Genomic DNA, 17,599 nt, shown 5'->3' with positions numbered 1-17,599 from the left:
TGAAACTGGACTTACAGGGTGTTGTGAGCCAGTTTGTGGATTCTGGGAACCAAAACCAGATCCTTGGCAAAAGAGACCAGTGTTCTTATTCACTTACCTATCTCTTCAGACCAGGGATTGCCAATTCAAAAAAAAAAAATCATTCTGCATACTAGAACACAGAGAAGATATTGGCTACCTGACTTTTATCTCCTTCGATTGTATTTCAAGCTCTTCTTCTCAGGAAATGAGTCATTTAAGGAGACACACCCAGACATTTAAGGAGAACACTAGTCATTCCATTTTGATCATTTGGACTATCTTCATAAATTAGAATTGTTCTTTCTTAAGATTTTGGCGCTTTATCATTGTGAGGGAAGGTCACTCATTCTCCTTTGCAGGTGTGGCTATTGTTAGATTGTCCATGCCCCAGTGAATAAGCCCACATCCATGAACACGTAGGCAATAGTAAATGGACTAGGAGTTACTAACAACAGCAACAATAACAACAAGACAGTATGAACCATAGGTGAGAGACAGTAGGGGAAGATAGAGGGAATTAGTGATAGATGGGTATGATCAAAATATATTAAATAAATGTATAAAATTTTCAAAGAACTAAAAAAACTTTCCTCTTTGGAATATATGTAAGGCCTTGCAAATCCTTAGTGAATGAATTGCCTAGCTAAGGTATTGCTCATTGTTACTCATTAATTAAATTATGTCCCAAAGTTCTCATATTGAAATCCTGTCAATGGGATATCCTCAGAGCCAGGACTCCTAAGGAGGTGACTGTGTTAGAGGACATCACGGCTATAAGACAGGAAGAGACACACTCTTTATGCTGTGGTCTCTGTAACATGCTTCTTTTTCTACCCAGCCGCCCAGCATAAGAATGAGAACACTCTGACACATTTTGAGAAATGGAGTAACTTCTACAGTCTAGAGGCACATTTACTAAATCCCCAAAGCTCCTCCTATTCCAGAAAATGTCTTCTTCTGCCTTGTTTTGGAAACCTGTCTTTATACTGTACCATTCCATTTCATTTCCAGCATCGCCTTACACGATGTCCTGTATCTTCCTAGCATCCCTAATCAAGAAGCAGATTTTCTAGGTATGCTTTTCTATTTGAAGTTTTCTATAAATTTGGGATTAAGGGAGCTTCAGTCATGCAACAAAGGTCACTTGAAAACAGCTATAGGGCACCATCTTTGAACATCATTATATCTTTTTCCAGCCTCCAGAACTTTGAAAAAACAGATACTTGTTGATTAAATCACCAAACTATGCTATTTTGTTTAGAGGCCAAATTAGCTAATAGACCCCAAAGGTAAGCAGGAAAGTAATTTGTTAGTCAACTATTATTTTTTTATTAAATTTTAAATCAGTCCTTAAGCCCATTTGTGATAATTTTCTGTTTATTTCTCTTCTAATAAAAGGGAAACTATTTAAAAACACATATTCTAGCACTTAACTTAGAATTTCAAAATGGATTTTTGAAAGAACAAAGAAACCCCAGTTTTATTATTATTTTCCCAATATCTTTTTAAAAACTTTTATTTTTTAAATTATGTGTAAAAATATGTAGGAGGGATATGTGAACAGGAGTTCCCTCTCTTCCACTCCCTCCTCCTTAATACATCCCTCCTCCTTATTATTTCAGGAAGGGACAGGCCTCCCATAGGTATCAGTGAAGCATAACATATCAAGCTGCTTTAAGACCAAGCACCTCTCCTGTATTCAGGCTGGGCAAGGCAATTCAACATGAAGAATAGGTTCTCAAGACCCAGCCAAAGTATGAGGAACAGTCCTACTCAAAATGCCAAAAATTCCACAAAACAGACCAAGCTATACAACTATCACATATATGCAGAGGGCCTAGGTAGGTCCCATACAGGCTCCCTGGTTGTCGGTTCAGACTCTGTGACTTCCTATAAGCCAGGCTAGATATTTCAGGGGATTTTCCTGCGATGTTCTTGACCTCCTTGGCACCTACAATCCCTCCTAAATGCCCATTTCTTAAATGCAAGAGCCAAACATGGCAAATGGAGTTCTCTGTAGTTCAAATTTATCTTCAAATAAAAGGGATCACTTAGAAAATCAGCTGCTTGCTGAGAGATACTGTGTGGATACACGATTGTCTGTAAAGTGACACTGGATGGATACAGGACCTTTCATAACATATTTGCATGATGGAACAGAAAGAGTAAGACTTTTTGTTCTGGGATAGGAGGCGCTTTGGGGGTTTAGTGACTGTGCCTCTCTATCATAGAAGTTATCTAAAGGTGTTGGAGGACAGATAAAACACGTCAGAGCCTTCTCATTCCCATCGTGGGTGTCAAGTAGAGACAGGAGAAAGCCACAGAGACAATAAGAAAAAGAATGTGCTCTGAGGATCCCACTTTCCAGAGGACCCTGCCTTTCCAGAGCAGTTTCTGCGCATAGATGCAGGGATACTTCTCAGCAGAACAGAGAAAGCTCTCCTTCTGCCTTCAGTCTGCACCGACAGCCTTCAGGACCTGAGATCATTTTTTTTTTTTTATGAGTAGAGATGTGCTGGGGGCCCGAGAAATGTTCAGTGGGTAAGACACTCTTGCCAATTCTGATGACCTGAGGTCAATCTTCAATACCCAGTGGTGGAAAGGCTCCTGCATGTTGTTCTCTGACCCTACATATGTGTGCTGTAGTGTAGACACACACACACACACACACACACACACACACACACACACACACACACACACACCAATAAATAATTAGTGTACTATATTTTTAAGTGGTGATGGGATATAAATGCACATGCCAGGAGCGGCATTTTTGGGAGTCAGATCGGACTGAGTTTCCGGAAGCAATCACAGTGCGATGCAGAAACCGAGAGAGATGGTGAGGTTTGCCGGCAGCAGCAGATTCGCTGGTATCACTTGATGCTCTTTCTCAGACCCTGTAGTAAAGGTCCCCTTTCCTAGAAGGTGTTCCCGGTGAGTGGAATCTTTCCAGCAACATCTATTTGCCTCACAGGATTTCTTGTCTACTTACTTGGAATGGTTTAGCTTGGTCTTAATCTTGCTCCCTTCCCTTTGCCGTAACACTCTGTTGTCTCGACTCTGTCACTATATGAATGTGGGGTTACACATTCATATAAACCCCAGACTGCTAAGATATTAGGACAGGCTCCCTAGAGCTTTCTGTTGATAAGCATATTGGGTGAGTCAACCTGTGTCTATAGATCAGCATCCAGTCCAAAGTCGATTTACGTGCATACTGGCACAGACAGCCCTGACTCTACCAGAGGCAAGAAGCGGTCGTTGAAGGTACCACTGCATGTTTACTCCTGAGAATTCCAGTTGGGAAAAAAATCTGCATTTCCATTCATTTCCTTTCAGAATTATTTCAAGCCCCTTCTTTTATGGGCTAGAAGGAGATGATTAGTGCTGACAAGGGTCTGGGGGCTACCTCTTAATAGGTTTTTGTAGTCTATAGTAAGCAACTTAGAGTATCTTGGCCAAAATGTTGGAACAAAAGAGGAAAATCTTGCTAATTGTCATTCTTTTAGATGTGTTTCCATGGCATCCTGGTCTCATTGTTCATGGTGATTATCAATGTCATAATTTTCCATGTTTTTGGCAGAGTCTGTCTTCCCCACTGACCTGAAACTCTACAGAGCTTCTGCCAAGTCTGCTTTGTTTATGATAACACCCGTAAAGTCTTACACAATGTCTAGCTAGCATGAGACATTTTGAATTTAAAACTGTATGAACTAGTAATTAATTAGACATGTAGGTGACATCATTGAATTTTCTCCTGCTCCTTTCTCTAATAGAATATATTATTATTTATTGCATAAAAACAAGATTTCACCTATAGTGACTGAAAATGCAAGCATCCTGTAAACTACCTATTCCTTTTGGTTATGAAACTAACAGTTGTTCTTAGGGGTGATTTTTGGAAAATAAATTTATATTCATTTATGTATTATTTAAAATTGATGATTTATTGCTACTAAGCCTCTGGGATCATGGAGATAGAAAAACCCAAAAGGAGTTGCTTCCCTTCAAGCATTTGGAAAGCATGGATAAAGTGGATAAGTAATTGATTACACTAGAAGGTGATCTTTTAAGACAGAGTTATGTATTTCAAGGTAACAGTTTCAGGATATATGTCATGTTTTAGGCTCCATGCCAATACAATTTCTTGCTTGACTTCTCACAGTTGTTTCCCGAGTTATGTTTTATTACTCTTCTCCTTGCCCAGGGAGAAAACAGAGACACTGTGAATTTGAACGTTTGAAACATATGCATTGTACCATCTCTCTGATTTCCAAACAGACCCTCTTTACTTCATGGAGTGTGGTTAAGAATCACAGCTCCAATTCTTTATACACAAAATACTTTAAAAGCTAAGTAAGGCTAGGCATATTGATAATGGTGACTCTATTATTTATTGAACACCTATGTGTGCCAAGCATTATGTTAGTCATTTTATAAATGCTGTTTCCTCTTTCCTTATAAGTAACTCTAAGATACTGTGATTATTATCTTTTCTCGCCACAAGACATTGAGGCTCATTAAGTTTAAGTAAACTGCCTAAAGTCACACAAGAGGTAGAGTTGGGCTTTGAAATGATTTATGATGATTTTGAACCTATGCTCTTAATGAGCATTTTTTCTAGTATTCTACACAGCAATAGAAACTTCTCTAGTAAGAAACTATAAAAATGATTCCTGAGAGTATAGTCTTAACAAAAGATTTCTTTTTAAAAAAATGACTCTCAGGGGGCGTTTGTCTTTTGACATTAACATAGGCCACATATATCTATTCTCCTCCGTGACAAGGAGATAATAACCTTTATGAACTTCAGCACATACTGCCTTTCAGTACTGGAGTTTGAGTTTGTCTTTCTTTTTTTCTTGCGTGCATGCTTGTGTGTGTCCATCTGCCTGCCTGCACTTTAGTGTCCCTAAAGGTATGTTTTATATTTTATAGTGTTGTCATGATAATTCAGACAATATTTACCACCATCAACTCATGTGGAAAAATAAATCTGCTCCCTGTGGGAAAAATTAAACATTGGTTAGTGTGCATATTACTTGTAAGGACAGCAAAGGCCTCTTGAGTTCCTGTTTTTTTTTCAACCAAAACTCATTCATCCATAGATCAATCTGCTCCCAAATTTGTAAACAGCTGTCCAGTAATAAACTCACTAAAATGAATAGTATTTCCAAGCAATTGCATACAGTTGCATAAATGCTTTTATTGCTCTTCTCCCCATCTCAGTGGTATTCATGAGCTGTCACATGAGAAGAGGAAGAACAACAGTTTTTATAAACTTGAACATGTGACTTATAAGTCAAGACTCTAGTCACCTTTTCAGCTTTAAAACACTTTGTCTCTCTAATTTAGACTGCATGTCGCTTGAGCCCTGATCGCATATTCTTCATGCCTGGTACAGTGGCAGATCCCTCAGAATCAAACAAGTAATCTTCATTACAATAGCTTGCAGAGGAAGATCCACAATTATTGAAGGACACCTTGACATCTCAGGAAAGTCTACTTTGAAAAAATGTGTTTGTGTGTGTGTGTGTTTGTGTGTGTGTGTGTGCATAACTGTGAATCATTTTACTTTTTAAGAGTGTCAGTTCCTGTATGGAGGGGAAATCAGCTCTACCAAGAATGCTAATATTGAATTAGAAATTCAGGAAGCTAATGCATAATATTTACAGCCCAAAGATTCATCAGGGATCAGGGAGATGGCTCAGTGGATAAAATGCCTGCACTTCAAGCAGGGAAGGTGTGGTGACTGTCTGTAATTTCAGTACTCGAGGCAGAGGCAGAGGCAGAAGCAGAGGCAGAGGCAGAGGCAGAGGCAGAGGCAGAGACAGAGGCAAAGGCAATTGCAGGTAATCCTTGGAAAAACTAGTTAGTTAGACACACACAACAAACACACATACCTACTTACCTAAACATATATACACATGCAAAACACCCTTTGAATTTGGACAAAATTTTATGTCAATATACCCATTTTCTTTCCTTTCAGGTATTTACTGCATAATGCAGAATCTGACTAGACCCCAATATATAATACTTTATATATCATTATTTTCATCCCATTTTGGAGGATTCGGTGATGAAGAGTAAGTACAAATGTTGCTTCTTATCTGATGGTACTGGTGACATAGAATTGGGCATAACAATTCTATGGTTCTCTGTTTCTGTGTACTTACAACACAAAAAACAATATTATGTCATTATGTGGCTGTTCTGGAAGGATGAAGACAGGTTTGTTACATTTCTCATCTGCATGATTCTACAGCACCTCAAGACAGGGATACCAACTGGGAGCCAAGTATTCAAACATGTGCATCTGGGGGTAATATCCTTATCCAAAGCATAGCAAAATAACAGAAACAACTACAAGAAGGTAGGTGTTGTTTCCGTTTAAGGCTTGAGGGGATTCAGGTCATCTAGGCAAGGAAAGGAATGGCAATGGGAACACGAGGCAGCTGGTTACATCATAATGACTGACAAGAGGCAGGCAAATAAGGGGCAGAAGTGAGGCTAAGCTGAAACTCACAAAGGTCTATCTCTAGTGGTCCTATCTCTGTCCGCCATGTGTCCCATCTCAAAGATTCTACAGCACCTCAAGACAGGAATACCAACTGGGAGCCAAGTATTCAAACATGTGCATCTGGGGGTAATATCCTTATCCAAAGCATAGCAAAGCACTTGGTATTCAAGTTCTACCGCTCCTACTTAAAGTAAATAGAGTCCACTTGTTCAAGGAGCTGGTTGAAATGTAGCTGTGCACAGGAATAGGTTTTTTAATGACGTTGGGGAAATATTTAACTTCTCTCTATTATGTAGACTCAGGATTTCGCCTACATAATACGGACACTATGATGACTTTCAGGACGTGATGATAACTACATATAAGTTACTTGTCATAGAATAAGCTTCAGTGAAGGTTAATTTTCTTTTTCTGCATTCCTTTTGTCTTTGTACTCTTTCAGTCTAGGAGCTCCATTTACTTTACAATGTTTCATTATTATTTAAAATGAGCCATCACAGACTAGATTGGATCAGGCTCTCCATTGTTGTAAACCGGGAAGTGGAGAGATGAAGCTGATTGCATCTAGACAATCCATCTTTGCACAAGTGTTTCCAGTTCCTCTGTATCCTAGCAACTGGTCTGATATTCTTCTTGAAGTCATCTTCAGATCTGGTATTAAATTCCTTTCTGAATGCAGCAGTGATTCCGGGCAGGGAAACAGTCTATAGAGGTGGCCACCCTCTTTCTTCTAGGAGACAGGCAGTGGGGAAGAAATGATTTCACATGTCATACTTGTGCCTCAGTTTCTTAGCTGCCATGGCCCTCACCAGTGAAAACATGCCTCGGTAAATTAGCAGTTCTAAAGGGGGGAATGGGTAAATTATATTACACTAAGGAAAAATTAAAAGTTTAAAGACTTTTTTTAATTCAAATTTTCCTGCAAAGAGAGCAGTACGTGCAAAGGCAATGGTTTAATTCAGCTTCATTAAATCTTTCTCTAAATATGCCTGCTGTGTTTGAGGCATTGGAATTAGGGTTACACGTCCCGGATGTATGAGGCATAAGTGTTTTGAGGACACAGGGTAGAAATGGGAATAGACTTTTGGTGGGTAGTGTTCACCCAGGGCCAACATGAAGCCATCCAAGTCTAAGCAATGGGTACAGTCTGAAAGTGAGAGGAGCAGACATCACACATAAAGAATACAGGTAAGGTAAACTCCACTAATTAAGATTAGGCAGTCCAACCTTGGTGCAGGTTTATGATACACATGGTTTTTCTTTAGAACTAGGCGTGTATGTAACATTTAGCCAAATCAGATGGCAATGCATTCTGGGGTAGCTAATGTTTCTAAATGTGCATAAAGAAGAAATAGATGGCATAATACAGGGGCAGGCTCGCAAGAGCCCACGAAAGGAAAACCTTAATAAGTCTAAACTCAAACACTCATAAGCTATACTTTGTGCAATTCACTTAATCTAGCTGAAAATTAATTTTCTTAGATGTAAACTGGGGTTAATAATTTTTGGTCTGTTCTACAAGGGATTCCCTATGAGAAAACAAATCAATTAAGATGTTTAGAAAATAATGCATTATCTAAATACCAGACATTATTAGAGATCCTGCTAAGATTAGTGTTAAAGGTATCTCTCTGGAAGCCTAGGATTAGTTAAAATGAGTATGCTTTTCTTCCTGATTTCCATACATAAGAGAAATGATGGTTACTCTTTTATTAAGATATTTATTCTTCCGTGTCTGTGTTCTTATAGCCAGAGGAACAAACAGTAAGATTCTGGTGAAAACTTAGATAATTATTTATGTTTTACTGGATGCTGGAGATGATGAATAACAAAACATTTTAATGAAAATTGCTTTCTAAACACCCTTTGAGGGAGATTAGCAGAGGGAATGTGTTTGTTTGGTTTTATCTTTTTTCTTTTGTTACAGCAATGAAGTGTCTGTCTTTTAGAATACAGCTTTAATATCTCACACACTCATCAGAGATCCTCACACATTTATTAGTTATTGTGAAAAGGACATTGTCTTGGCTACTGTGTCATGAGCAAGGGGAAGCAAGAATGTGGCTAATGCAAGATGTTTATGAGCTTCCTTCCCTTTCAGTTAAAGAGGCTCTAAGTCCAAGCAAGACATTTCTCGTGTTACAAAGATGTCTAAGGTTCTGCAAAAGTTTTCATCCATAAAAAGAGTTACTACCATAAACGTGTTAAGTTGTTGACATCAATGGCTTCTATCAGGATCATTTGTGCCAATTATCCGGGTAAAGGTCAAGGATTCTGCCATGTTGGTAAAGACAAAATGCCACGGACACTGCACTTTTTGTAAGAAAGTGAGAACAGATTACATCCTTGGAATATGCCGGGATAAATATTCTCATACTTCCCTGCTTAGCTGACTGAGAGGAGAAATTGTGTGCAAGTTCAGGACAAGAATTGCAACAGGATATGCTGTTTCCTTACTTCCTCTTCTGGATGCACCAGAAGGGAAAAGCACAGCAGAGTCACTAAGAGGAAGGCGGGGAGACACATTTTAATTTTGAACATTAGTGAGATATTAGGGACAGGCAGAAGGAGAAGGATGTAGAGATATCAAGAGGGAGCACTAGGAGATACCAACAATGCCCGTGTTGCAGTGAGGGAGATTCAGATGAGGCTGGCAGGGATCGAAAGGACAAAGTCAAACCACTGGCAAAGGTTTGTCAATTCAGAGCTAAAGAGTTCCAAAGTCAAATAGTTTCCTTTTTCGAATAATTAATAGTCTAGACCTCTGTTTTTTTCTTCCTGAAATGAAATAATACGATAGGTCTCTAGCTCATGAAAAAGCCCCTGTCGACAAGGTTAACATAAAGCAAATTGGAAAACATTTCATATGTGTCTTAGATAGCCCTTCCTCCCCATCTCCAACTTGTAATCCTATATACTAAAATAACATCTCAGCTCTTGTTTGTGTCCTGTCTTCTTTCTATTTCTAAGTCTAGAATAGTAAACAATCATTTTTTTGGAGATAAATACGAATGATAAATGTAGATGTACTACTCCATGTTGCTCTGTTTGTTTGCTTTCTGTTTCTTAAAGGGCGATGTATGAATATATTTCACAGCAATATTTTATAAGGTGTTTCTGTATTGTGGTGGATGTCATGCTAGCCTAACACAATAATATTTCACACTGATATTTTTTTGGAATATATCTTTGCCTTTAAGATGATAGTTCTCAACCTTCCTAATGTTATGACTCTTTAATACAGATCCTCATGTTGTGGTGACCCCCAACCACAAAATTATTTTTGCAATTACTTCATAACTGTCATTTTATTACTGTTATGAATCATAATGTAAATATCTATATACAGGATATCTGATATGTCATTCCCATTGAAGGGTCACTTGACCCCAAAGGGGTCAGAGCCCACAGGTTGAGAACTGCTACATCAAGAGACCATCTGACTATCTGGTATAAGGAAGGTTGTGCAGTGCTTCAGAACAGGAGTTTTGGATCTGTCCTTGGGCAACTTAATTTCCCTGAGGCTCTTCTTTACATGGGAGGTCTAGCGGGGCATACCGAATAATAGTAATGACCATTTCATAGACAAATTGACAGAATTTCAGAAAATAAGGTTCTTCACACTGGAACAATTTTCAGCATACTGTGTTATCATCACTGTCATTTTCTAGCTCATTTTGGCTACACACACCAAAGTACCAGTTGGACCTTCAGTTTCTTTTTTTCCTACAGAGTTGGGGATAAAGCAATTTCAGAACTAATAGTACAGAATCATCCAACACTGACCTCACTTATGTCTGAAAAAAACCCCATACAATTATACCCCTTTCTTATTGTGCAATTTTATTTTATTTTACAGAGAATAGATAGGTGTGGCAGTTTGGTCTTTGAATCTTCCTGATCACCCTTTCTCTCCTCTGCTGATGTCTATTAGGAGAGTGAGCCATACATAAAGTAATATTAATTGATAAGAAAATATCAACTTTTTTCTTGCTGAACAAATACTCGCCTTTGGAAGGCTATCTAGTTGGGAGCTTGATTTTTCTTCAGAATTGTAGTCAAAAACTACAATTCTTTTCTTGTTGTTTTGAGACACTACATAGCCTTAAACGGATTGGTACTCTCTACGTAGACCAGGCTGACCTTGAAGTCATAGTGTTTTTTTTTTAAACATTTTTTTATTGATAAAAGAAGAATAAAGAAAAAAAAAACAAATTTCCACCTCCTCCCAGCCTCCCCTTTCCCTCCCCCTCCTCCCACTCTTCTCCCTCTCCTCCCACTCTTCTCCCCCTCCTCCCATAGTGTTTTCCTCTGTATCTCAAGTGCTGTAGTTAAAGGTATGTGCCACTGTGTCAGGCTAAACAAGAATTCTTGATTCGTCTTCCCAGCCTTAAACCTGAAAGAGGAGACTTGGTACCTGAGGTATGGTATGATTTCTCCTTTCACCAGAGAACCTAGGGAAGAATTAAGATAAGTATTTTGAAGTTGGTCTTTAGAGAGAGGCCTATAGTTAAGGGCTCACCAGTTTGCCCACCAGAAGACAGTACCAGAAAGTGACAGTCTGATTATAAATAGAGGGACAGTAATCAGAACCTGCTATCAGCTGTGAAGCATCTGCATAGATGTGGGGGTGGGAACTGGGTTTTCTGCTAAGACTCACTTAAGCCACTTATTGCCATAGATCCTTCAATAAGCCAAATAATTGAAAACCAAATTTATAGAAAAAATGAATAGATAACCTTTAAGGAAAGACAGAAAGTGTTAGGAACACACTTATGTAGAATGGTGTGGAAGTCTCATTCTTTATAAAAACAACGTGTAATTGACAGGGTTCTATACATTTCAAAATTCCAAAGGACCATCTCAGAATCACTGAATCAGACTGTATTGCTGTAGTGAGTTTAGATAGAGCTCCTACTTCAGCTTCACCCTGTTACCCAAAGGAACAATTTCCATTAACTTTTATACTAAACTGTACCTTTAAATGAGGTTTAAACAAAATAAAGGGAATGGTCAACAGGAACGGCATAAGTGAGGAGCTGATATTAGAGAATGGAGAAACCACTATTTCCACTGTGCTGCATGACATCCGGGTGCTCCTCTACAAATCAATGATAGCATGATGTTAAACATGGGGCACACATTAAAAGCTACCGAGAGAATGTCGTTATGCATGTGGAGTAGTGCTTACAGAAGTTTAGTAGGCAACATATAGTTATTATAATCCTACAGTTCAGATCATTATTGCAGCAGTCAATAGGATTTATAGGAATCAGTCAGTTCAGAGGCACTAATGTGTTTTCACTCGCCTCCGACCACAACAAAATATGAACACTTTGTCACTCTCCTCAGAGAAAGTTTTTCGCAATTTACATTCTGGTGTTGATTTTGAGCTTTTATAAAGGCTATAGCTACACATTTTTCAAAGGAAAAAGGAGTTTTATTCTATAGAAAGCTGCCTGTTGAGAAACCAAATCTCCCATAGGCATGGTTTTAATTTCAAACATGCTGAAAGACTCAGACCACAATCCTAGGTAGTATTAAGAGAAACCCCATGATACTAGGAATTATCATCAACAAAGGATTATGAAGGCCACATTCAAGGTGAGAATATCATTGCCGAGGAGGCGTGAAGCTCGGGAGACATATGAGATCAAAGCAGCAGAGGAGAATTCTGCTAATGTATGGGAAAAGAACAGGGAAAGATTGAGGGTTGTGTTTTAACTATAACCAGAGTGTGGGGGGAAAAAATGAAAGGGCTTTTCTGGAATTGAAGGGAAGACTTTAAGACAATCAGCGGAGATTAACACTGTTGTTCATAGTGGTATTTGCTTTCGTTTATGGGCACTCCTGACTAATTTAAATGACATGGCTACCAACATGAAAGTGGCTTGTTTACTGTTAGGAAATACTGCAAAGTGCACCAATGCAAACATACTTACCGATTTTCTTTCAACCCACACTACTAACATGTAAATTCTCCCTTTGTATAAATGTTACTGTCATCATGAACAGATAGGCTCCGGGTCTGCTATTGTTTATATGTTATCTTAATTAATTCATCCAACAGGAATTTACTGACTATCTTTCACGTCTTTGCCCTTCGTTACATTCTTGATGCAATAGCCACACATTGCAAAAACGGTCCTTCCCAAACCTTCTTCACCAACTGGGAAGCCAAGAAAATGAAGTGTTAAGCATCACTCTGATATTGGAACACTTAGAAGACAGTTTCTAATGTCCCCAGAATCAGAATGGAGTTTTCTGAACATGGAGTCTGCATGAGAATGAAGATCAAGTACACAGGAGAAGAAAATTCAGTTCAGTTAAATAATACAAAACACTGGGCTAAACATTGCATTAGATATAATTATGAATAATTTTGTACCTATGAAAATTTAGAAAGAACTGTAGTATTAACTAAATTTACTGAATGTTCACTGTGTCCTAGGTATTAACTTATGCATCAAAATTGTATTTTTTCTTTATATTGTTATCACACATTTATGATGTAGCTCTTGTGATTTATATTCATAGGTAAGGTAACAAAGCTGTTAAGAACCTTGTGTAGATCTTCCCACTGGGCAGGGACCAACTTGGGAAATGAATATAAGTAATTTACCTAGCTCCAAACCCTATATATCTGAGAAATATTTTAATATAAGATTAACATTTATAACTTAAAATACACAAATAACTGTGATTTAAGGAATTCCAATTTATTTTCTTTATAATGCACATTGTATTATACATGTATGTCTGTGTGAGGGAGCTAGATGCCCTGAAATGGGAGTTATAGACAGTTGTGAGCTGCCATGTGAGGCTGGGAATTGAACTCAGGTTCCGTGGAGGAGCAGCCAGTATTTTTAACTGCTGAGCCATCCCTCCAAACCCAGGGATTCTAATTATTATTATGAGAGCTTAACATCAAAGTTTCACCCTTTCTGTTTCAACATCTCACACTGATAAACTTTTTGATCACTGTTGAAAGTACTACACTAAACTTTACCTTGAAGCAAGGTATTTATTCTAGATTTAAAGATACTCATGACCTCTAGACACCTATGTGCAAATATGGAAATGTGTGGAGGAAATTGAAAATGCATGCTTCTCTTGATAGAAATTCATCTTCCTTTTGTAAGAGAATGGGCTACAGGGCTCATACTGGCTCTACCTACGCATCCTTGAAAGCAACACTGAATCTGTAGAAGAGTTAAAACATTGGTAGCTGTCATTTCAAAGTATGCTATGTTAAAAAGGGCTTTGCTTTCATTGACATGTTTCCTTGATGGGTGTATGTCTGCCCGTTTGATCCTAGCTCACAGTGGACCACATACATTTGAAAGGTAGGCATAGTTATATCATAAAGATTCAATGATTTAACTTTGACTACAAAGGCCAATCATGGGATCTTCCAATATAATTGTCAATTATGTTGAAATGCCTCTCCAATCTCTATCCTTAAATACCCTATGCCTCTAGATATACAGGTCATTTAACTAAATCTAATCTCTGCAGAAAGCTTTGATGTTCTATATCAAATAAAAACTAATTTAAACCATTGATGTTGCACATTAATATTAAGCAATTACATTAAATAGAAGCACTGTGAATATGTTAATTGCTTTCATTAAAAAACTGATTTCCTTAATTACGTTCTAAGCAAATATTCTTTACTAAACTATTAAGTATTTGCAATATTCAAATTCAATCTCTTATGGAGATGTCAATTTACGTTAAATACTTATTTTTAAAAATCTGTTTGTGCAGTTTAAAATATATTTATAAAATCATTAATTGGATGAAATTTCAGAAGACTAATCTGATTTCAACAATGTTATAATTTGCATCTTTCATTTTTTCTTTTTCTTTTTTATTGATTTTTATTGAGGTCTACTTTTTTCTCTGCTCCCCTCCCTATCTCTCCCCTCCTCCCTTCAACCCTCTCCCAAGGACCCCATGATCCCAATTTACTCAAGAGATCCTGTCTTTTTATACTCTCCATGTAGATTAGATCTATGTAAGTCTCTCTTAGTGTTCTCATTGTTGTCTAAATTCTCTGAGATTCTGGTTTGCAGGCTGGTTTTCTTTCTTTATGTTTAAAAAACACCTATTAGTGAGTACATGTAATACTTGTCTTTCTGGGTCTGGGTTACCTCACTCAAAATAATGTTTTCTAGCTCCATCCATTTTCCTGCAAAATTCAAGATGCCATTATTTTTTCTTCTGTGTAGTATTTTATTGTGTAAGTGTACCACATTTTCCTTATCCATTCTTTCGTCAAAGGGCATTTAGGTTGTTTCCAGGTTCTGGCTATGACAAACAATGCTACTATGAACATAGTTGAGCACATGTCCTTGTGGCAAAATTGAGAACCCTTTGGATATATACCCAAAAGTGGTATTGCTGGGTCTTGTGAAAGTTTGTTTCCTAATTTTTTGAGAAATCGCCACACTGACATCCAAAGGGGCTGTACCAGCTTGCATTCCCACCAGCAAATCAGAAGTGTTCCCTTTTCCCCATAATCTCTCCAGCATACGTTGTCATCAGTGTTTTGAATCTTGGCCATTCTTACAGGTATAAGATGGAATCTCAGAATTGTTTTGATTTGCATTTCTCTAATGACTAAGGATGTTGAAAATGTCCTTAAGTGTCTTTTAGCCATTTTAGATTTCTCTGTTGAGAGTTCTCTGTTTAGATCAGTACTCTGTTTTTTAATTGATTATGCTGTCTTTTGATGACTAATTTCTTGAGTTCTTTGCATCTCTCATTTTTAAATCCTTAATGACTAAGGCTTTTGGAGACACCATTTTGTATCTTCCAAAGAAAAGGACTACTTTTGTTTTTTTTCAAGAGTTCTTTGCGAATTTTAATCATATTCACACTCTCTCTCTTCTCTAATTCTCCTCCTCTTTCCTATACAAACAACTTTGTATCCTTTGGTTTTTTTGAAACATTCATCAAGACCAATTTATCCTGCCCAAATATTCTTGGATATGTGGCCTTTCATTGAAATGTGGTCCACTTAGCAAAGTTATATTCTTAGAGAAATGGATTTTCCCTCTCTTAGCTAATAATTATTGATAGCACCACAGCTAGGGTTAAGGTCTCATGCCCAGTTTGCCTCTCTATCATGAAATTTGGTCCAGTTGAGATTGCCCTAGGTGTGTGCATATTGTTACAACTTCTAAGAAAGAGTTCATAGGTGCAGCTGCCCTGTTGGGCCCTGAAAACACTGTTTCCGTATACCCACCTGTCACCTCTACTCTTACACTCTTTTTCCTCCTCTTCTGCAATTATATTCAAGTTTTGGAAGGAAAACTACAGTGTAAATCTCCCATTCAGGGCCGAGTGTGCTATAGCCTTTTATTTTCTGGAGCTTGGCTGGCTGTGTGTCTCTTTGTTAATCACAATCTAACGCTAACAGAAGCCTCTCTGATGAGGGTTCAGAGATGCAATAATATAAGGGCAGAATTGTGTCATTAGATCTCAGTGTAATGCTATGTCCATTTAGCAAAACAACAGTAATAGGTTCTCACCTATGGCCTATTGCCCATGAAACAACAGGTTCTTGGCCCAGTGACGATGCCAGGTAGGTTTCTTGTGGAGTGTGAATTAAATTCAATCAGAGGTCATTTCCATCATCACTTCTGTATTGTTCATGCTACGATTGCACAGTTGGCATGCCTTGTCAGGCCAGACTCTATTGTAAGTGGCATGGCTCACAGATGGAAAGAATGCTTTTACTCTTCTCCTCCCACACTATAAATGACACCTTCTAGCACTATGAAAGCTAGCCATAGAGATGAAGTTTCCAAGTCAGTGCCAGCTTGCTATTTCCGGGTTCTCTACTCAAGTATGTGGCATTTTCAGTAATGATGTCTTATGGTACTGGAAGGTAACCAAGAACCATGACAATGTTTCCTTCAGTTGCTAAACACATTCAGCAAAACAAGAGGATAAAAACTCTACACAGATGTCAGGTGTTTTCCTATATACAAATGATAAACACAACATAGAAAGAATTTAGGAAACAATACCATTCACAATAGACTCAAAGAAAATCTTGGAATAAATCCAATATAAGTAAAAGACTTAAATGAAAATGTTAAAACACTGAAAAAAAGTTGAACAAGATACCATAAGATGAAATATTAGGCTAAAAACAATCTACCGATTCAACACAATCCCTATAACAATTTCAATGCAGTTCTTCTTGGGCACTGAAAAATCTTAATTTTGACGTGATATAAAAGACCCCAGTTTTCCAAAACAATCCTGAACAGTAGAATAATTGCTGGAGGTACCACTATCCCAGAATTCAAAGTGAATTATAGAACTTTAAGAACTAAACCAGAATGATACTGGCATAGAAACAGACTCATTGGTCAATAGAATAGAATTGAGGACCCACATACAAACCCAGACTCTTTAGCCACCTGACCTTTGACAAAGAGTGCAACAATACACAATGAAGAAAATACAGCATCTTCAGCAAGTGTTGCTGGCAGAACTAGATAACAACACATGGAAGAAAAATACTGAATCCTCATCTCTTACCCTGAACAAAACTGAACTCCAAATGAATGAAGGACCTCTACATAAAATTCAGTACCGTGATTCTGATAGAGGATAATTTAGAGAATATACTTAAACTAATTTGCATAGGAAAGGACTTTATGAACATCATCGCAATAGCCCAGGTATAAAGATCAACATTTAATAAATGGGATCCTATGGAACTATAAAGTTTAATTACAGCAAATATCATCACTAAAATAAAGAGGCAGCCCACAAAACAGATATGAATCTTTACTCCTCTATATTTGACAGGAAATTAGCATCTAGGATATATATATATATATATATATATATATATATATATATATATATATATATCTCCAGAATGAAACAGGAAGAAAACAAACAACCCCTTAAAAATTTGTCATGGAACTAAATAAACAGTTCTCAAAAGAAGAAATATAAGTGGCTGAGAGACATTTTAAAGGATTTCAATACCCATAGGCAAGGTCTCTATTTATTAGTAACAAC

The 17,599-nt window shown here is 37.6% G+C and overlaps 1 pseudogene; it reads right to left on the bottom strand.

Moving 5' to 3' along the window:
* Positions 1 to 4,623: 4,623 nt before the first annotated feature.
* LOC142858074 (small nucleolar RNA U3) lies at positions 4,624 to 4,716 on the bottom strand (annotated as a pseudogene).
* Between the last annotated feature and the right edge of the window lie 12,883 nt (positions 4,717 to 17,599).

Source organism: Microtus pennsylvanicus, chromosome 9 (genome assembly GCF_037038515.1).
Source record: "Microtus pennsylvanicus isolate mMicPen1 chromosome 9, mMicPen1.hap1, whole genome shotgun sequence".
In the NCBI taxonomy this organism is placed as follows: Eukaryota; Metazoa; Chordata; class Mammalia; order Rodentia; family Cricetidae; genus Microtus; species Microtus pennsylvanicus.
Note: the sequence above shows the minus strand (reverse complement) of the source record. Positions and strands in the feature narration are given on the sequence as shown.